The sequence below is a fragment of the Cricetulus griseus genome, unplaced genomic scaffold (genome assembly GCF_003668045.3).
Source record: "Cricetulus griseus strain 17A/GY unplaced genomic scaffold, alternate assembly CriGri-PICRH-1.0 unplaced_scaffold_202, whole genome shotgun sequence".
NCBI classification, from domain to species: Eukaryota; Metazoa; Chordata; class Mammalia; order Rodentia; family Cricetidae; genus Cricetulus; species Cricetulus griseus.
The window spans coordinates 21,821-45,052 of record NW_023276923.1 but is presented as its reverse complement, the minus strand read 5'-3'; the positions used below and the strand labels follow the sequence as shown (position 1 = coordinate 45,052).

The 23,232-nt window shown below is 37.9% G+C and overlaps 1 pseudogene; it reads right to left on the bottom strand.

Annotated features, from left to right (window-relative positions):
• Positions 1–13,803: 13,803 nt before the first annotated feature.
• The window catches only part of LOC113839113, a 23,459-nt pseudogene continuing 14,030 nt past the window's right edge, over positions 13,804–23,232 (bottom strand).

Below are 23,232 nucleotides of genomic sequence, written 5' to 3'. Positions count from 1 at the left end.
GATTTGAAACATATCAGAGGTTGACAATTGAACCAGATTTCCTAAGAGCCCATTGTTCAACACATATTTTTCCAACACATTGAATACACAAAGTTAGGAGGATTTCTCATTTCAGGTGTGTGTGTGTGTGTGTGTGTGTGTGTGTGAGAGAGAGAGAGAGAGAGAGAGAGAGAGAGACAGAGACAGAGAGACAGAGAAACAGAGAGACAGAGAGAGATAGTGGCTGTGTGTCTGTGACTTTGTCTGTATTTTATGTAGCTCTCTGAAGACTATGTGTTACAGGATGTAAATCTTACAATGTTTTTCTAGCCTGTGTTCATATTGTGGTGTCTACAAATCTTAAAATATAATTCTCATGTTCTAAGTCTCCCCTTCTTATTGTCGCCAAGGAGGACATTAGATGGTGTGAGAACCTCTGATACTGGAGTTACAGGTAGTGGTAAGCTTCTGTAAGTACTGGGAATGGAAGCTTGGATACTCTAAAAGAATCTTCAGTGCTCTTGACTGCTAAGTTATTTTCCACCCTAACTTTTCACTTCTTGATTATGTTTACTGAACAAGACAGCCTAGTTAGGCTCATACAACCGATATTGTTTAAAAATTAGAAGTCTCCTCCATTTGAGAGAATGAGTCTCATGCAGTGATGAGCGCCCTAAGTTTTTATTCAATAAAACATGGTCAGCCAATTATCAATGTTTGTAAACTAAGAAAAATGGATATAGCCAATTTGTATTCATGTATTTCAGCACACATAGTCACAATACTTAAAACATAGAAATTTGTAAGGGGGTTGGAAAGGGAGCGACTGAAGAGATAAAAGGGGAAAGTGATAAATTATCTTACAATAATCAACTTATAGAAATAAATTTTAAGTTATAATAGGGGCTATAGAAATGGCTCAGCAATTAATGGCACTTGGGGTGGTTAAAGAGTAGCTAGGTTCCATTTCTAGAACTGCTAACTAACTAACTATTTGCTAACTATTTGCTGCATCTTCTGTCCCCAGCATTTCCTGTCTTACCCTGGACTGTGTAAGTACTGTATACAAATACATGCAGGATAAACACCCATATAACTATTTTTTAAAGTTAGAAACAGTAAAAATTGGAATTCTCCAAAGCAATATTATAGCCATGAGAAAGACAGCAACCAGAGGTAGTTAAATATAATCCCTCTGGTCTTGAATGGAAGCAGCTATGGCAATCTGCCTAGCCAGCTGCCTCAGAACCAAAAGCAGCTTTACTCTGAGGTTAATCATAATATTATAACCATTCATCAAGAGTATAGTAAACAGTGTCATTAAGTTGCATTCCTTGAAGTTTTCTGTATTTAGGATCAAAATCCTGTATGACTGTGAGATTTGTGCCAATGTTGTAGTTATCTTTTAGATGGAACATCAAGTTTCAGAGGTAGCATATGCTCCATAGCAGTGTATTTGCACTGTGTTTTTTACCTGATTTTCTGGGAAGAATGTCTGGTATGGATGAACATGTCAAAGGCATTTCTTTACATACTTTTTATAATTTATATCTTTCTGAATGACTTTAAAGTAAAAATGTCCCTAAATGTCTTTGTCTGTACACTGTAATCATGTTTAGAAATGGATTTCTTTTTATCTGAGCCTGCTTAGGAAAGGGAGAATACCAGATAAATGTGTCTACACTCCCTAAGTAAAATCCACATGCTTCATTTTGCTTTGGAAAACTGTTGTTTTAGAAATAACTCCCAGATTCCCCCTGCCTCCTTCAGGTAAGAAATATTGCTCAATTTTTCTGCCTAAGTTGTTCTGATGGCTATTCTTGATAATCAAACTGACTACCTCATGGTTTAACTAAAACTCAAAGCGTTGGGTACACCTTTGTGGAACTTTTCAATAGGATTTGAAAGTAAAGACTCATATTTAACCTGGATCACTTGAGGTGATATCCACCTTCAGCTGTTGATGGCTGCTGCACACCCCTAAACCCACCACCCAGGAGGCAGAAACATTTGGATTTTCTGAGTTTCAGGCCAGTGTGGTCCACAAAATGAGTTCCATGCCTGCACAGAAACAGTTGTCTTGAAAATAACAAAAGAAAAAAGAAAAAAATCAAAGAAAAAATAAGATCCTATTTTAGTCTGGCGGCAGACTATATATATATAAAGGATATTGAAGAAGGAAGTCTCTTTTTTCCTGTTTGCCCTAGCCCTGGCCAACAAGTTCATTGCTTTACCAGAATTACAGACACTTACTGGAGATTCTGGTGTATATTGAAGACCAGCTGTGATATTCAAACACATGAACAGAACAATCCCTGGATTCTTAAAATTATTATAGGAATGCAACCATTTTTGGACTCTTGGGAACAACACCTAAGACATTCTCTCTTGAGCCCTTACTAGGTTTTAACCCGGGAGGAATGGCAAACTCAGCGAGTTGTGTTTGAATATATAAGTTTTACTTCACACTTATACCAAAGAAATACACAAGCATAAGCAAACAATCCTAAGAACCATAGTCACCAGGCTCATAGAAGGGGAGTACCTCTCCTAAAGCAGCAGCAGGTTCAGACTCGGGACTTGTGATTTTCCAAATTCAGATGGTTGAGTGTTCTGAAGGCCTGAATTCGAGGAATGTTGTTTCAGACAGGGCGGCTCTCAGCTTAATGGACTGGTTGTTTCAGGTTAGCAGAGGAGAGCTCCAGGACCTAGAGTCATGGTACACTCTTAAATTCCCTGTTCTGCTGTGGTCCCTTAAATAGCTTGCAACATCTTATTCATCACACCTTGCTAAATATACTCATTCAGCTTCAGTCTTAATCTCCCTTCTTCCAGCCTTTGACTGTTTGGTTACAGGCATATTACCCATTCTAATATATCCATTTCCACATATGTGTAGTGATTCATTCTACTACCAGCCCTGTTGAGAAACATGAGTTGTGTTTTTTTTTCAATTCCCAAATAAGTTGTGCTGGCTAACAATAGTGCTTCTAAACACATTTTTCCCTTCTCAATTATTACCTAAGTATTCAACTCTCAATGAGGACTACTCTACATAACTATTCAGTTGTCAATAATTTTCTGTGAATTTCAGGAATATCACTCCTAAAGCAATGGAGCCATCATCCATCGTTCTAAAGGGAGAAAGTCTCATTATCTTGCTTTTAATCTACTTCCTCATTTTATTTCCTGGTTGTTTGAAGTCCCTATTTCAACTAGACAAAAAGTAAGTTCAGTTCTCCTGACCTCAGTGTGAAGCCACATAACAAACCTCTCCTATGGTTTCCTGAAATCTCTCTTTACTTGTTAATATTTTGGCTACTCTTTTACCTGTGGGACAGAAATCCACTCCACTGCTCATGGTGTAGAGGAAGGTAGCAGTGTCTGTTCTTGTAGCCTGGGGCAATTGGTATTGATATGCTTATCTCCGCTGTTGTAGAAAAGGTCTTTTTCTGGAGTGGCAGGCAGGATGTGTCTTACAGCAAGTGTAAGCCTATGGCAGAGCCCTTGTCACTCAGGCCTCACTAGGCAATCAGGTCCTCCACGTGATCTGCCAGTCAGAATTTGTGCTAGGTCCTTCCTGCTGCAATCTTCAGGCATTGCTTTGCGGAGAAACTGTTCTGCTGGTCTTATGTGCTGTGCTATGAGCATTGCCGCAGTGAGCTGAGCACAGAATCTGGTGTGTTCCACTGCCCTGCTGTGGACGCTACCTATTCCAGACTGATATCCCTGCGGGCCTGTTATGGGATTCATGGATGAACAGCCTTGGGCCCTTCCCTGATTGAGGAAGTGTGGATTTGGACACTCCTAGGTACCCAAAGGTGATAATGACCAGGCATAGAAGAATCTTGCCATTCTTTGGAAGGCATCTCAGCCCATCTGAAAACTGGAATTTCTGGTTTATTCCATCATCCTCCTAAGCCACTTTCCAACAGTCAAAATAACCACACAAGTGCCTCTCCTATCTCCTCTGGTGTTCCCACTTAAATCAACATGTAGAGCTACAAAGTCTTTTTGCATGTGGAAAGACTTCTCAGCCCATGTACAGGCCTATTCCAGACTTAGGCCTATTGTAATTCAAACTGGGAGACATTCTCCACAAAGGCCACGACATTCAGTTGTAATTCAGCTATCATCTAAAGACAATGGAAACTCAGGCTCCTGAATAGTGTAGCCTAAGGTTTGGACCCCGAAAAACTTTCTGATACAATAATTTTTGGCACCCAACAGACATTGTAATGAAAATAATTCTACAGTTTGGGCTCACTTCATGAGGAACTGTATTAAAGGGTTACAGCATTAGGAAGGTTGAGAACAAATTTTTTAGGTCAGTGTCTCCTATAGCACAGGCTTTCATCACACAATATAATTTGGAATTTCTTTAAACACTTAACCCTGTATCTGCTACTTATTGCTGGAAATACACTCCTGCCAATCCTTCCTAAGCTGGGCCTTGACTGGTCTGAAGGAAGGAAACAACCGGTCAGTGAATGAATATCCTCCAGATTTTATGGTGCATTTACAAATGAAGGGGGACCTGTGTTAGAATTGAGTTCACTGACCAACTGAAAAGTAGGTTTAGTCACAACAGAGAAAGTCATGGGCAGGAAAGAGGTCAAATTCATTTTTGCTGTGACAGTAGTTGTTTTTAAAAGTGAGTAGTCAGGTAATTGATTTTAGAGGATCAATATAAGTTCTGCCCAGCCATTTTTTGGGTCCATAGACCAGGCAATCAAAATGTTGTGTAAAGAATTCAACTTACAGGCTGTAGAGATGGCTCAGAGTTTAAGAGCTCTCACTACACTTCCTGAGTTCCTGAGTTCAATTTCCAACAACCACTTATAGGCTCACAAACATCTACAATGAGATCTGGTGCCCTCTTCTGGCCTGCAGACATATGTTCAGGCAGAACACTGTATGCACTGTAAATAAACCAATCTTTAAAATAAAGAAGTAAGGCAGAGGCAGGCCAATTTCTGTGAGTTTGAGACCAGCCTAGTCTACATGTGATAGTTCCAGGACAGCCACAAAAGCCAAAGAGAAACCCTGTCTCAACACACACACACACACACACACACACACACACACACACACACAAAGTTGTAATTTTAATGAAAGGAACTGAACTTATCATTAAACCAAATTACTGGAGTTACGGTAGTTCAAGAAAAATAGAAGAACTGCATAAAATGGTGTGGCACTTCCTAACAAGATTGTGTTTTCCAGCTTTAAGATGTATGTCCTGAAGATATCATGTAGGTAGTACTAGGTAAGCTTTAAAACAAATCCGTCTCTGGAGCCCATGTCCATAAAGACTGTTTCAAGTTTCTAAGAGATATTATGTACATTATTCTCAGTATATCTTTTCTGTCTCCAAGCCCCTCCCCCACAGGTACTTTATTTTGTTCAAATAATTGGCCCTTTTCCTAATTTTCCTCACCTCTCAACTGACATAGCCTAGAAACAACAGAGGGAACATCAATTGAGGGTGTACCTAGATCAGAATATCTGAGTGCTGTGTCTGAGACAGGTTGTGTTGATTATGATTGATGTTAGAAGTCTCTTAATTGAGTTGGCAATATCTCTAAAGAAGTAGGCGTGGGCTGATGAAAGGGAGAGTTTAGCACTGGACAGTAAGAAAGCAAGAGATATAGCTAGGAAGTAGTGTTTCCTCCTTTTTTACCTTTATTAGCTTGAGTTTCTAGCCTAAGTTCCCACAAGGATGGACAGTGACATTGGGATATCAACCAAATAAACTTGTTCACTACCTGAGTTGCTTTTGGTTAGAGACTTTAATCAGAGCAAAAGAGAAGACAGTTGGAACAAAATATGGGGCATCAAATGTGATTTTGTGATTTAGCCCAGGCATGCCACTGATTCATGGCAGCATTCTTCTCAGCTCCTGACTGATGGGGTATGCTTCATGTAGTACTGCCAATCAATCATAAAAGGTAGTGTTAGGCCAGAAGAGCTATGTTTACTGCTTCTTGTAGAGTTAGAATTGAAAGTGTTTCAGAAAATTAGAGCTATATAACACAGTCTACAGAGAGTTGGGTCATTATGGTACCTTACTGTGCCATTCACAGAAGTGTGGAGGTGATAATATGTGGTATTTAAAAAATATGCAACAAGTGTGGAGCAAAGGTAACTATATTTAGTGCTTGCCAGGATTACAAAAAGAGCTTACTTAGCTTCCTCAACACCATATGAGCTACTGTGAATCATAGAATTTAAGAGATGGATCCCTGAAAATGGAATTTTAAATACAAAATTGTTTAATGTTGGTATTTGTAATTTGCAGCTCTGGAATTTTACAAAAGGAGGAACTGTCTACTGGCATCATGAGGATACTTCACATTAGAGGGATTATTTGCTAATACATATATTCCATTTTTTAATTTAAATTTTCCCAGTCACTTGCCTATATTAATGAGTGGTATTATAATTTGTATGCATCTTAACTTGCTAACTAGATGCTGGCTATGAAGGCAGGACATTGCCCAACACCCATAAATCCCCTTTAATCTTGGCTAAATTTCAAAGACTGAACTCACCACAAGAATGCTCCACACCCTACCCCTGGTTCCATACCTGTTCTAAAATTTTGGAAGAAAATGTGCACTCTACCATAGGCTAGCTTTGATCTATGGAGCCCACATAAGTCACTGCACACCACACAATAATAGTCATTAAATCCTGCCCAGCAACTTAAATTGCACTCACTACCATGGACCCTACAATAGTTATCCCAGAGTGCAGCATCTGTATTGGAGGCCAGAGTGTTCTTAAGGATAAAAGTGCAGCCCTTGCCCACCACCAAGTAAAGTCCTTTTATCCTGTCCAACAGCCTCAGACTGCACTCTGACCTTGAGAATCATATCTCACCATACTACTTGTTGAAATGTTTGGCTATTTCAGAGACCAAGCAGTTTCAAGGAACCACAAGTACTAAAGTCTCTAAAGAACACACATCACATTCTTCTCTTGGCTGCAAAGTAGACCCCACAGCTCTAGAAGCATTACAGGAGGTGAGGCAGCCTAGGAACACCATGGAAGATGCTGTTCCCAAGTCACTAAACATATTTAAATCTCCAACAAAATCCCAGATATGCCCTCATTGCCCCACCCTCAAGCCCTGACTCTATATCTTCATCTACTAATTTGGAAGGCTTCTGCTATACAAAAAGCCAGGCCAGATTTAGGAATCCCCAGTTTAAATCTTTGGAAGTATTCAGCCTAACTGGAACACATAGACAATCTACAATTCGTAGCAATGGCAACTGCACTGAAGGCAATGCTGGTATTAGGGAAACAAAGGTTTAGGCCATATATAGGGATCCCAGTCTGCACTCTCTCCTCTTGTCTCCATATCCTGATCTAAAATTTTGATGAGGACTTTGGCTTTAGCAAATGCCTTGCCAAATCTAAGGTTACTTATTGCCAAATAAGCCTAGAGGGGACACTTTAATAAACCAGAACTCCTGTGCACTTATGTCAGAAGAACTGAGAGGAATGAGAAACCAGGGAAAACATCATCCATCTTGCAAAGAAAAGTGCAGGAATCAGCACCTAGAACTAATATCACCCCAAATCTACATGGCAAATGTCCAGGATGTGAACAAAATTAAAAATAAGAAACAGAATATGAAATCATTAGAGCCTAGCTATTCTACAACAGCAAGACCTGAACAATCCAACACAACTGGAGCACAAGAAAATGACATTAAGATTTACTTTGTTAAGATTGCAAAGGTCCTTAAAGATGATATGAAGAAATCCCATGGAAAAAATCAGGAAAAGACAAAAAATTGTCTGTTTGTTTGTAGTAATGGGATTGATTGGATGTAGGTAATACGTATAAACTAATCAGAATCCATACATTAAATATGTGCAAGTATATATCAATTATTCCAAGTAACATGGCTTTAACTAGAGTTGATATATTCGGGAAATCCCAACCTACTGATTCAGAGATTATTTTGCATGCCACTCCAAAATCCCATGTTACATTCAGATTCATTGTTAAATTCTGGAGCAAGTTTTACTCTCACTCTGTTTCTCAGTCAAATTATATGTTTAGGAGGACATCTTTTATGTGAACTTAACAATGTATGCTGAGTTTCTAAATAATACGGCTGTCATCTTTCTATTTATTTGTACATTGTTTCAAATCAGTTTCAGTTACATGCATTTACTGTACTTTGCTCAGCAATAATTACATAGAGTAGTGTCTTTTGCCGTTTTACACGTTTGCAAACAACAGTAATAAAGGATCTATTTTCAACAACTACAACAAAATGATTTTGGGTATATTTACAGACTAAATTCCATACGAGGAAATTCCAGTTACAAAATTCCCAACAAATTATAATAGAAAAGCTGATTCCACATGTATGTGCCCTGTGGAAAAACTGAGAATTCTCTATAGGATTTAAAAAAATACAGTACATACAATGTGACTTCTGTACTTAACACAACTATACAATGAAGAATGTGTACAGTATTTGTGAAAAATGGGGGGGAGAGAGATTGTTATTATTATTGGATTATGGCACAAGATGTGGAACCTGCCTATGTAGCTGTCCAACACCATGAACAGTCAAGGAACTTCTGCAGCTCAGAAATTCGATTTGTTTACCAAAACATTTTCTGAATTAAGACAATTTGACTGGTGGGAGAGGAAAGTTAAAAGCATTCTAATTATATATTTCTGAAGGATGACTCTCATTTCCTACTTTCTACCTGCTTCTAAACTATCTGTATAACTCATCAATCAAAACTGAATGTGAAATGAAACAGAATTTCTGCAACCAAGGCCTTGCGTTTTCTAATCTGTCTTGGTAGTACACAAGAAAAACTATGTCTGTGTGTCCACACAAGACAGTAATATTATACCACAACTCCCATAGCCCGGCAAACAAAACCTCCATGATCCTAGTGAATTCACACTCAAGAGAGGATCACAGGAGAAGGGCCACTGCCCAGGTGAACACATACTGCCAAGGTGAACACATGGACTAACTGAATCAGGCTGTCTCATGATCCATTCAACTCCTAGCAGATCTGACAGTTCAGCTACCTCACTCACCATGGCATGGCTTATGGTAACCCACATGGCTCATATAGATGCATTAGAGGAGCATGCTACCCTACTAGATGAGCAGGGATCAGATGACATAGGTGACACAGGTCATCACAGCTCTGACCTTCCAAGCTAGGGGTTGACAGGGCTCTAGTCTGGGAAATTTGCATCTTAGTAAATCTCTTCCATTCCTGGACAGCAGGAAATAAATTCCTAATGACCTGGAAGAAATAGAATATAATTGTTTCTAAAAAGATAAATATAATTAAAAGGCACAAGTCAGTGCATATTCTTTAAGAAGAAGAAAGCAGGACTGTAAAGATGGCTGAGCAGTTAAGAGCACTGACTGTTTTTCCAGAGGTCCTGAGTTCAATTCCCAGCAACCACAGGGTGGCCATCTTGAATGAGATCTGGTGCCCTCTGCTGGAATGCAGGCAGAAGACTATACACATAATAAATAAATAAATAAATAAATAAATAAATAAATAAATAAATAAAATCCAGAAGAGGAGGAGGAGGAGGAGGAGGAGGAAAAGAAACAGGTGTTCCTGGTGCATGATTTTCATCCTAGCACTGAGGAGTGAGAGGTACGTGGATGTCTGTGAGTCTGAGGCCAACCTTGCCCACAGGGTGAGTTCCAGGAGAACGTGCAAAGCTACAGAGGAACCCTGTCTTGATGCCCCCAAAAATGAGAAAACAATTCCCTGGTGGAGTAAATGGAATGAATAATATATTATTTTACCATGCCACTTGTGCAAGGCTAGCTGATAAGATCTGTGACACAGCACACAAAGCTAAGGCTGATGGATATAACCATGGAAAACAATATTGAATATATCTACAAAGGAGAGCTTCCTTGTTGGAAATTCAATTTTCACTGGCTGAAGCTAACCTTCCAAAATTGAATACCCAAATCTGTCCCACATTCACTCACATTATGTGGATCAATACATGCTGGGAAATTACAAAATCAGTTTTTCTGTCACAATCCATTTCTATTTCATAATGGTCACCCAAGCTGTTGTTTCTCTGCCCTGTTTCCCCCTACAACATATACAATAAACTATTCCTCCTATTCTGGTCTAAAGGTAGAAGCCATGCTCCACACACAAATAGTTTTCCTGTTATTGAAATGGACAGTTGACTACATGTCTAAAATTTGTAATTTGAAAACTCACTGGTGGTTGAATTTTGAATGAATGATGTTTTTGTCTTACACATAAGAACAAAGACATTGTCCTTGGAAGGGGGGGCAATGAAGTGGGATGAGGGCTACCTGATCCAACATAAGAAAGTTTGTCTTAGAAACATTTTCTACAAGGCTGCAGGTACTGGTCTTCTATTATAAATATGGCTTTTCATGGATCAATAAGTCTAAACCATTAAATGTTTAATAAACACAAATCTTTTCATTAATAGCATGTGTCTAGTGGTGGTGAATGTTAAAAGAGGAGCCAGCCTGGCAAAGGTTTGGCATTCCACACAAGGTGTTGTAATTTAATAAAAGCAGTACTTAAAAAAAAGATGCCATGTGACAGGGCTCAAACTGAGGTTTTTTTTTTTTTTAATTAGGGAAAGGGATGATAAAAATGGGGAAGAAAGGGGAGGGTTCAGCATTCAGGAAAAGAGCAGTAGGAGAGAGGAAAGTGGGAGTAGAGAGAGAGAGAGAGAGAGAGAGAGAGAGAGAGAGAGAGAGAGGAACAGACACAGGCAGAGATAGAAAAAGAGAGCAGGATAGGATTTTGGCAGGGCAGTTTTTCTTGCTTCTTTTTTTATTAGTTCAAATTAGAAACAAGCATACTACACATGTCAAGCCCTTCTCCCCCTGCCTCCCCTCCCCCGGTTCTTCTTCCTTTCCCCCACCTACCCTCGAGCCTATCCACCTTCCACTCCCCAGACAAGGTAGGACCCTCGACCGTGGCCTCCACAAAGTCCACCACGTCAACCTGGGCTTGCTTCCCATGTGTCCAGGAGGAGAGTTCATCCCTTCACGTGGGATGGGCTCTCAAAGTCCCTTCTTACACCAGGGAAAATACTAATCCACTACCAGGGGCCCCCTTGAGTGCGGAGACCTCCTAATTGAAATTCATGTTCAGGAGTCTAGATCTGTCCCACAATGGCCTGCCAGACAGGTCCGGTTTCCATGTGCTCCCCCTTGTACAGGCCATCTGTTTCTGTGGGTTTTACCAGCCTGGTACTGGCCCCTTTGAACTTCATTCCTCCCTCTCTGCAACTAAGTTCCAGAGTTCAGTTCAGTGTATATCTATGGATGTCAGGGAAGGGTACTTTTAAAATGGACCATAGTGAAAATACAGAAGTGTCCCTCTTAGTGGTTGCACCTGTTCCTGTCAGAACACCAAGGACAGGCCAGTGCAAACAGCTAAATACTAACATCTACCATCCTTAAATCTCATTTAGCTTTGGCCAGAGGTTATACTTTGTAAAATTTAAATAGGGATAGAAGATTGCAAATCTAACCATATTGGCTCATGGAGATTTACAGAGCAAAACCATCTTTCAGATTATGCCTTATGATCTAAATATAAATATATAGTAGAGTAAAATGAATTATAATAGACTATGCTATATGCTGTAAAAGATACATTAAAATATATGTCAGCGCCACAATCCTCATATATAAAAGCACATTGAACTCAATTAAAAAAAATTGGAAACACTTATGCACGCTCTGTCTGATATTCTTAAATGAATAACTATTCTGACCTATTCTTTCTTCAGATTATGGATTCTTTTCCTCTGAGCAAGCTCGCTCAGAGGAAGGCCGCATCTGCTTCTATAAATGACCAGAAAGAATTTTATTTTTAATCTTTTGTTCATGTATATGTGTGCTTACCGATTTTTGGATGTGTGTAATACCTGCAGAGGCAGGAAGAGGGAATAAGTTCGCTTGGAACTGAAGTTACAGGAGATGGAGATGAACCAGTGTTCATAGTAATATAACCTCTTTCAAATGCAACAATACCCAGTTCTCTCAATTTCTAAGCTCACTCTCTAGCCACATTTTCATTTAACATTTATTGTTATACATTTTATTTAAAGTACATTGTATCTGTTTCTATCTTTTTCCCAGTTTTTTTCCATTCTTCTTTCTGTTAAGTATGTGTGAATTAAGTATGTACAAATGTTTGAATAAAGTCTGCTGAGTCAATTTCTGTTTGTTGCGTGTTATGTTGTCAGAATTGAACATACTGTTTTGGATAGCAAACTAGTGAGATGATACCTCCCTGATACTATTTGGAACAGTGATGAAGACATAAGGTAATTAATTCATCCTTGGGTCATAACAGGTTTGGATAGGAGGCAAGAGATCTGCACAGCTAAGTAGTATAACTAAGACATATATTAAAGGTTTTCCCATCTCTTATAAGCCTCCCCAAACCTCAGGTCCTGTCTCTCCAGAAAGATGGTCACATAAGTCATATATGTTGATTCAGTAGACAGAATCTCATCTGGAGAAATGAGTCTTTTCCCACAATGAAATTCCCAGAGAAGTTAGAATTTAATGTTATCTACTCTTTCAGTAGATGCTAGTCAAAGGGAGTGATATAAATGTCACTTAGAATAACATTATTCATGTGACTCAGATAGCTACCAGGGATTGCTGGGGTGGAGACTGAGAAGCATAACATTCCCAGTGGGGACTGCAGGGTACTGTCACTGACAACAACATGAGTTGCCAAAAATTAAAGAGTGGAAGAAGTGGAGGGGGCTGACCCAACACAGCTGAGTGGAAACAGAGTACATTTTATGCCATCTTGTTCTCAGTTACAACTGAAGAAATCTCTCGGGCATTTGATCCTTGTGCTTACAAACCCCAAGCTCCCTGCCCAAATCTTCTTCCAATCTCCACATCTCATTGTAAATATATTATTATCTAAGGCTTAGACTTCAAGTCTCAGTATCTCCTCACAATTTCGATGTCATCTCTAGTCATCACCATTCAGATCTCCAAACTGAATGTTTTCAGGTATCAGGGAAGGAGAAATTGAGACCATTCAGACAAGCCAGACTTCATACCTGTAATTTGTATTCTATCGTCACAGGATTTATAAACTCAAGCATGGGTACATCTCACATGTTAGCTTGTAGGCTCCCAATAATGCCTATTTAACATATGTGAGAAAAATTCACTCTTTTGGCTATAGTTAGTCAACCATCACTTAAAGACTTTTATTGTCAGTTTCTTTGCTGATCACTTATTTTGAAATTTTGCCTCATTTTGTGGAGATGTGGGACTGGAGAAGTCCATAAGCACCAAGTCTCAGATAGTTTCTGATGCAATAATTTGTAGGGGACAGTAAGCCATGCCTGCTAGAATCTGGCTACCGGTGTGCCTAACACCACCTGTCAGGGCATGGTCAAGGTCAGATCAGGATGATGCATGATAGATTTTTAAGGGGCTGCAACACATATGGGAGCCTCTTCTCTCTGGCCTGTCTGTCTTGCTGCCCCAGGCATGCTCTTGCTTGCATTTGGCTGATGTTTATCTGAATAAAGATATCTTAATCTTACGGAATACAGATTGTCTTGTTATAATTAATCATATATTTATATTCTGAGGCTTCAGGGCAGACATAAAGATAAAGTTAGATCACCAATCACACTTATTACTATTGATGACACATACATGTGGACGACTAGAAAGTTTAGCATTTAGAACACTGGCCGTTTATCCAAAAGGACAGGTTTTGATTCCCAGAAGCAATATCACTACCAGATAAAAGAAAACACTCTTTTGAATACACAGATGAGGAATTTAATGTTTCATGTATTATCTTCTATTAAGCAGTTTAACATTAACATTGCTAAATTATGTTGAGAAAACAGAAGATATAGGGAATATAGCATCTACACTTAGACTTGTACTCAGGAGGCAGACGCATGATGATCATGAGGTCAAATGCATCCCTTGTCATTTCAGGCATCTAAGCCAGGCTCAATAATAAATAAGAATATCTGAAGGGTATTTGTAAAAGTACAAAAAAAAAAAAAACAGGTTCAACAAACCACCACTTTCAGATAAATATTTATTTGAAAACTATGATCACACACTGCCTATATTTAAAAAAGAACTACTAAGATGATTCAGTTAACAATCTATACATTGCAGCAGAAAAATACCTATCACTAAGTAAATATGTAAAATGAACAAAAGCCACAGAAGGAATATAAGGATAACAAATAAACTTCAATGAATGGATTGCTACACATACAGCACACTTTAGCATTTACCACAAATATTTCAAAATAGAACCCCAAATCAGTGATCAACAAAATGAATTCCGACTCTCTGCTCCATGCCAAACCTGAATAATATGAGCGCATAGACCCCAGCTTTAGCTGACATGAAACTTTCAGGATGATCATCCATAAATGTTGTATAAGGTGGTAAATATAACTCAACAGGAGAGAAAATAATATAAATCCATAAGATTTAGATCTAAAGTAGTTATGCCATGCACTTGATGAGAAGCATGAATCTAAAAGTGATACACTATCATTTAAAATCTTTGTTCAAGTATCACTGGGGTGGGCCTAGACCCTATCCCAAAGGATTCGATAGACTCTGAAGACGCCATATGGAAGGGCTCACCATCCAGGGGGAGCAGAAGGGATATGTGATAGGTAGGGTTTCAGTTGTGGGGGTGGTAGGGGAGGGAAATTGGATTGACATGCAAAACAACCTTGTTTCTAATTCAAATAAAAAATCTGCAAAAAAAATACAATCTTTGTGCAACTGTTACAGGTAAGGAGAGAAAGGTTTCCTAACTGTCATAAGTGGTTCTATACCTACAGCTCTGAAGGGAAGATGTCTTGGATACCTAGGGATCTGAAGAAAAATCCATCCTAAGTGTCCTATGTCAGGGTACATTTGACTCTGTGAAGGGAAGGTATCCTGGAATCACACACATGTGAGAAACAAGGCATCCTGACTGTCAGGAAGTCTGGTTACTCAAGAAGTAGTGTTACAGTGGGTGGTGTTCTCCATGCAGGATGCAGCACTCCTGCTCCTCTCAGAGAGAGAACGATTAAAATAGATGTGCTTCACTCTGCTAAGAGAAGTTACCACCAGACATGTCCATTGCTTCTCTGCCACTCTCCACTAGGGAATTTCCAAGCAATGATAACCACTTCTTCTTAGCTGTTGCCCAAATTGTCACTTCTCTGCTTCATGCAACTATGGGAGAAACTGCTCCAGAAATGCAGCAGTCTGCTCCAGCACCAGCGAAACCATTTTTCTTCTGCTCTGCTCCACTAAGGGATACTCCAAGCAGAGGTGTATGTTGCTTTTCTGCTCCATTTCACTGGGGAGTTTAATATCAACTTTGTCAAAAGAAGTCCTTCAGTAAAACTCATTGCACATATTTATTTTGGAAGGAGCATTCCTGGAAAGTGGCAGCCACTATGAGTATGGAAAATGCCAGCTGCCAACTGAACAAGCATAGGGTTTATATATGTCTTCTTAGGGGTATAGGTTTTTCAGGGTGAATTTTCAGGATGTTAATTGGTAAAATTTCAATCACTGAGATTGAAAATCCTTTGAGATTGGCTTGATTCCTTCTTGGGGATTGGTTGGTTTTGAGCTCAGTTATTGGTGGGATTTTTCCTAAGCTGGAAGGGGATAGAGTTTGTTTCATTGCCTTTGGTTTCAGGGCCAAAGCGTGTTACTTTCACTGGCCATTTTTAACTATTTTGCTCTTGTTTCAGGGTGTGTTTCTTAGGTTCCATTTTCAGGGACAAATTATGTTTCTTTCACTGGATCTGCTTCCTGGGTCAGGGTGTGTTTCTTTGCTGGCCCATTTACACTACACATAAGGCTTCATAAGTTTATGAATTAATTTTTCCATGAGTGTGCTGGATGAACAATATAAAAATGGACATCATAATGCTCACACAGATTGTTGACACTGTCATTTTTCTTCTACTAAATAATTACTATTGTATAACTGATTAGAAGTGTGATGGTTAAAGATCCCACCAAGTACTTGTTAATAAGAAGCCCTCATTATCTTTATCTGGTACTGAAAACTGATCCTAACTTGCAAAGTCTTTAACAGATGGATTTTCCACAAAGTTTTACTCTTATATGAGGTGTAAATTAAAACTAAACTGACTGCATTTATTGTTTCATTGCTGAATCATATTTGTAATGATTTCAAAGACTCTTGATACACTCAAAAGCTTTACCATACAGATTACGTTAAAATGCTTTGTCTCCATCATGAGTTCTATTATGTGTTTGAAGAAGAGTTTGACTTGTAAAAGCTTTCCACACTGATTACATTCATAGTGTTTCTTTCAAGTATGTGTTCTTTTATGCTTTTGAAGATTACTGTTCCGAGCAAAGGCTTTACCACACTGATTACATTCACAGGGTTTCTCTCCAGTATGTGTCCTTTTATGCCTTTGAAGACTACTGTTCCGAGCAAAGGCTTTACCACACTGATTGCATTCATAGAGTTTCTCTCCAGTATGTGTCCTTTTATGCATTTGAAGATGGGTGTGCTGGGAAAAGGCTTTACCACACTGATTACATTCATAGGGTTTCTCTCCAGTATGTACTCTTCTATGGATTTGAAGATTATTTTGACTAATGAAGGCTTTACCACAGTGATTACATTCATAGGGTTTCTTTCCAGTATGTGTTCTTTTATGCCTTTGAAGATTATTGTGATGAGAAAAGGCTTTACCACACTGATTACATTCATAGGGTTTCTCTCCAGTATGTGTTCTGTTATGCCTTTGAAGATGACTGTACTGAGAAAAGGCTTTACCACACTGATTACATTCATAGGGTTTCTCTCCAGTATGTGTCCTTTTATGCCTATGAAGTGCAGTGGAATGAGCAAAGGCTTTACCACACTGATTACATTCATAGGGTTTCTCGCCAGTATGTGTTCTTTTATGCAGTTGAATGAGACTATGATGAGAAAAGGCTTTCCCACACTGATTACATACATAGGGTTTCTCCCCAGTATGCGTTCTTTTATGGATTTTCAGATGAATGTGACTAGCAAAGGCTTTCTCACACTGATTACATTCATAGGGTTTCTCACCAGTATGTTTTCTGTTATGGAGTTGAAGAGTATGGTGACGCGTGAAGGCTTTATCACACTGAGTACATTTGTAGGGTTTCTCTCCAGTATGTAATCTTTTATGCATTTGAAGATGACTGTGATGAGAAAAGGCTTTACAACATTGGTTACATTCATAAGGTTTCTCTCTTTTACGCCTTTGAAGATCACTGTTATATGTGAAGGCATTAACACATTGTGTATATTCAGAAGACATCTCTCCACTTTGTCTTCTTTCATGCCTGCAAGGAAAATAAGCATATGTAAATGCTTTACCATATTGAATGCTATTTTTATCTTGAAACTTGTATCAATTAGTATTACAATTTGTTTAAATTACAAAGAAGAATCAGATCTTACAATCTTATCACTGTGTTTACACTCAAGTTTTCCACTTCTTTAAGCATTTTTTTGCATCTTTGAAGATACTTGTGAAAGTATAACCCTTTATTATAAGGTTCTCATTTTCAGGTCCTTTTTCTAGAGATTTTTCACATACTGACAAGAATAACAAAAATTCAGAACTTTATCACGCTTATTATATATTTCAATTTCCTACATTTTGAGTCATAAAAGATTTACTAATGAACTAGAACACACAGAAGTATTTACACACCCATAGAGTCATAGGGATTTTGTGAAGAGTGAGCTTGTTGGTGTATTATCAGTGAAGCTGCAAAACAAATTACTTTTACACATGAATAAAATTCAACATGTATGCTGAAATGGGGACTACTACATGACTTTTAAATGTTCTGTGAGAGAGATATACCATCTACTCCATATCCCTTTGCTGACATGGCTTGTATCCTAACTAATACATGATATACCTACCTAATAAAGTAAACATTACAAAGAAGAGGCCTCCTCATTTAATTCAGTTTCACTCTCTATTCCTTATAGACATGTTCTAGAGATATTAAGTTTTCCCTGCAATGTATGCCCCTTGACTCTTGACAATAATTATAATTGCTGCTGTCACTAAACTTACAAAAGTAACAGCAAGCACTTGAGTAACATTGGTTTTTCCAAGGAGTATTTGCTTAATAGAAAATTTGAAAATATGCTCATCACCTCAACCATATGTATACATTTAATAATATAGGTAATATGAAACAAATGGAATTATATTTCTATAGCATAGCTTTCATGTTGTGATGATTAGAGTGGTCATTTCTCTCAAGGCATTGTTTCCTTGACTTCATTCTTAAAATAATGTCTTGCAAATGCATTTTACCTACCTGAAGCTGATGTATATGGTTTTGTGAGAATTTAATAATCATCAATACAATTTAAACTGTGTTTAATTACACTGTTGTTTCTGTTTCATACTTCCAGGAAAGATTACAAACTCTTCAGAAGCACATTTCTATCGGCTCATAGATGAAAATTACCTTTGATGTCTTTTAGAAGTTCTACGTTCTTCTTCAGTAGAATGGTCTTCCTTACTGTATTCTAAAATATAACACCAAAAATGTATATATATTATTGAAAAATGTGTAAAATTTAAGTTAGCCTCTTCAGTGAACTTTAGAAATATGACTGGTTTATTTATACCATTAACCACAGAAGAGTATAAAATATGAAGGTACAGTCTTACCCATATCAGCGAGGTTCTTGTAGGTTTCCAGCATTACATCTTTGTAGAGATTCTTCTGAGAAGTGTCCAGCAAACTCCACTCTTCCCAAGTGAAGTCAATATGCACATCATTATAGGTCATGGCATCCTAAAATATCACATACTTATGTGCAACTGAAATTATGATATTGACCATATTGGAAATTTATTATCCCTTAGAAAATTGTATTAAGATGTGTTAGTTTTATGCTATGGAGCATTTGGTTAGTGAAGTAAATATGTGTTGCTTTTGATTACTCTGTGGGTTTTTGAAGCTGAGATTCTTAGCCAGTCAACAACTCTTGATGATCTGACAAAGAGGTGATTATTCAATAGTGAGGCAGGAAAAGTGATACGTTGTGGTTGCAGGACAAATATACATAGAAGGATAAATCTGGAAGCAAGGAAGAAGGAACAAGATACAATAAGAGGAGGATGGTAAGGGACAGATATCAAGCAACATAGCAAGTAGTGAATTGGGTCGGAAAGTAAGGTATACATAAATGGAGAAAGGTAAAAGTCTAAAGGCAAAAGGTAGATGGTAATATTTAACTTTAGAAAAATTGGCTACAAATAGGCCAAGTAAAGGCCAGGCATTTATAAGTAATCACATGTATCTGTATGTCAATTTGGGACTGGGAGGTACCCTCCCAAGAAGGTAAAATCTAAAGAGATAAAGGAGTAAAACATTAAGCAAATACTCGGTACCGAACATGGGGCCATCATATTTCCATGTAACACAATAGAAAGCTAAAAATAAAAATATCTCCTTAGTGACTTTCTGCCTGTTGGTGAGCCTTTGAAAATCCAGCACACTAAGTAACAAAGATAACCTCAATTAAAGTGACTACCACAGCACAATCATGGGAATGGTAGAGCTCTAGGGAGGCTGTATGTACTTCTTGGGGACTGAACTCTGAGTGGGCTGTGAGTTATAGATTTTGTTCTCATGAACCCAGAAGTGGGCATAGCCACCTGGGAGACCAGGCAGAAGATACAGTTGTAGCTGAGCCATCTAATACTTGCATTGGCAGGAAAAAGGCTAAAATGCGTACAGTTAGTTAAGTCCAGATATAAATGGAATTGAAAGAGGGACTGTTGAAGTAAAGGAGTCTGTCTACTATATGAATATCTTAACTTTAAAATAGTCAAAAATATTCATCAATGAAAATTAAAATGTTTTGGAGAAGCAGTTTTCCTATTGTTTCAACAGGAAACAAGAGGCTATGGATTTGCTTTAGGGTGACATAGATATGGGTAGAGCAACTAAGACCTCTTGAACTTGACAGGCCAAACATATCACCTAAAGTTACTGATAGTGTTTGCACAACTTGAAAATAATCTCAAATTTTCCATGGGACCCCTTAAAGATACCTTCATCCTCAGACAGCAGGAAGCATCTGGAGAACATGACTCCCACATTCCCAAATGTAGGGCATAGGAGGCTTTTGATTATTTGGTGGGTCACAGATAACTGTTATATGTATGCAAATATAGGAAACATAGGATAAAATGGCAGATTATTGAATCTATTATACCCTGCCTTCCTTCAAGGACTAGCTCACAAGAACATTCTATGGTTTGGTTACCAAGCAACAACCTCTCCCTGATGAATCCCAGACCTGCCAAGCTTCCTGCATCAACTACCATATAAAGTCTATGAGAAAAATAAAATTTTGCAGGTTGATCAGAAATCCTGTCTTGCTGTCCATTTGTTGTGTAGCTTGTCCCTTCATTCCAGGTCCTTTGAGGTTCAGGCCCCTGTTGCTGCCTAGTTGGCCAGGGCAAATTTTTCTTACAAAACACTATATATTGTTTTGACTCTTGCTTACAGAAGTTTTGTATATTGATAAAAATAAAAATTTTTCTGTTAAAACATATTGTGCTCATGTTTTCACTCATGTTGTTTTTGAGTGTCAAAATGAATTTCTAATTTTTTTTTAGCTATTTCATCCACAAAGATAATTGATGGTATCTCTGAGGAAAATTTCTATTCCAGTCTGAATTGCAACTAAGTACTCATTTCTAAGTTTCTTGTTTTTCAAATAATAATGATGTTAAAAATAATGGCTATACTATTACCCTATTACCTGTGACCCTGAATTGGTGAACTTTGGAGACATAGCATTGTGCTCCTACTGCAGGAAAATATTAATGGAGGAGCGCATCCTATGCTAGTCATTGGATGCTTCTATGCTTTTCAAAAGAAAATACTTTGTGATATGTTTAGCTCCATCACTCAGTGAAAAATTAACTTCACAGGCTCTCTCAGATTTCTTGTACATGACCTGAAATCATTCAATGAAGGTGTCTTGAAGATTTCTCCTACCTGCTATGTTCACAGACTTGCATGTTAATTACAATTTCATTACCCTCTTCAAATACAGCATATTTTGCAAGTGAACCCTGTATTTAATATTATGTGTCTGCTCATTTTATTATTATTGTTAACATTGTTTATAGAGGGTATATAAATAATGTTCATAAAGCTATAGGATTGCTTTCAATGAAGTTGCACGTTTATGTGGTTTTCTTAAAGTTAGACACCACATTAAAAATTACCCACTTAGTTGCTGTATATAAAAAGTTTTAGTAACTCCAAACCTTAAATTTTAATTGTTTATTTATTCGTTTATTTGTGGGCATACACATGTGCGCACGCACGTGTGTGTGTGTGTGTGTGTGTGTGTGTGTGTGTGTGTGTGTGTGTAGATCAGAATACAGCAGCCAGGAGTCTATTTCCTCTTTCCCCCAACATACATAGGTCCTACAGGTTCAAACTCAGGTAGGAAGACTTGGGAGCAACTGCCTTCATCCACTCAACCATTCTGATATACTTTTTAATATTAGCTAGCAATAAGTGTTGAATTTAACAGATTAAAAGTATCAGATCACACGAGTGTTTGTAATCCGTGGGTTTTAAACCCTTTGGCAAACCTCTATCTCCAAATCCTTTTTGCATTACAATTCATAGCAGTGCCAAAATTATAGTAATTAAGTAGCAATAAAAATAATTTTATGGTTAAGTATGAACACAACATGAAGATTTATTATCATTGCTGTACTAAAGTTGCACATTATTTAATCTTTACTTTTCATTTTTCAATGAAAACACTTTCAGCTTGAGCATAATTTTAGTTATATATGTTAAAATTTTACATTTTATTCCACCTAGTTTTTTTTTTTAATTTCTTTGTTCTTATGCCCTATGTACATGTATCTAAGTTATAGACACGAGTTAGAGCCTTACCCCTATCTGTCCACATATTTAATGCTTCTAAAATAATCTCCAGTACCCAGCTTATATTTCATTGCAATGTACTCTTAATAATTTAATATAAAATGCATATCCAAGGTTTGAATAATTTATAAATGTAACTAATATACTCTTTAGAGCTAATTTATCTCACATTGATTTCACAGCTCTATTTTCCTTTTAAGGATGAGGTCAGAGTCTCCTTTTTAAGATGTTTATATGTGTTTTTATTTTCAGGATATGATATTTAGTCATTATCTTCTTTGTTTTCTAACATTTAAGATCGAAATATGAGCACAGCTGATGTAATGTGGAAGGTTTGGGATAGAACCTATACATAGATAAGGTAAACATGCAAGGCAAGAAAGAAATGGTGAAGGTAAATTACTACTTCAGACTTCTGGTTCTGGTGAACTTAAGGTTTCTACAATTTGATAAATATGATCTTTTAATGTATTCTAATTCTTAAAATTTGAATTAGAAAATTCTTACTTTATATACCAATCCTGGTTCAATGTCCCTCCCATCCGCAAATACCCCACATCGAAGCCCGTCCCTCTTCCCCTCAACAGAATAGGGATCATGGGGTATCATCAAAATTCATCCCATCGTTTGAGGCTGGGCCTAGGCCTTCCACAGTGTGTCTAGGCTGAGAGAGTTTCTCTCAATGGGGAATTGCCTACCAATGTCCATTCCTACCTTAGTGATAAATACTGTTCCATAACTAGACACCCCAAAGAATGCTCAACACTCCTAACTGAGACCCACGTTCAGCAAGCCTAGTATTGTCATATTCTGGTTATGAACTGTCAGTCTGAAATCAATGAGCTCCTCCTTTTTAAGGTCAACTTATTCTTTGGGTTTCCCCAGCATCATCATGAATACATTGCTCATTATGCCTCACTCTCTACAACTGGATTCCAAACATTCATCTCAGTGCTTAGCTGTGGCTGTCTTCAGTTGCTGGCTGAAGGCTCTAGGATTGCATATAAGATAGTTATCAATCTCATTATTTGTGAAGGACATTTAGGATAGCCTCTTCACTATTGCTTAGAATCTTATTTGGGGTCATCTTTGCATATCTCTGGAAATTTCCCTAATGCCAGAAAACAGGAGAACATGTCATACAGAATGAACTAACAAGGCTCATAGGGGATCAGAGAAAGTGAAGCGACTATCATGGAGCCTGCACAGCATTGTG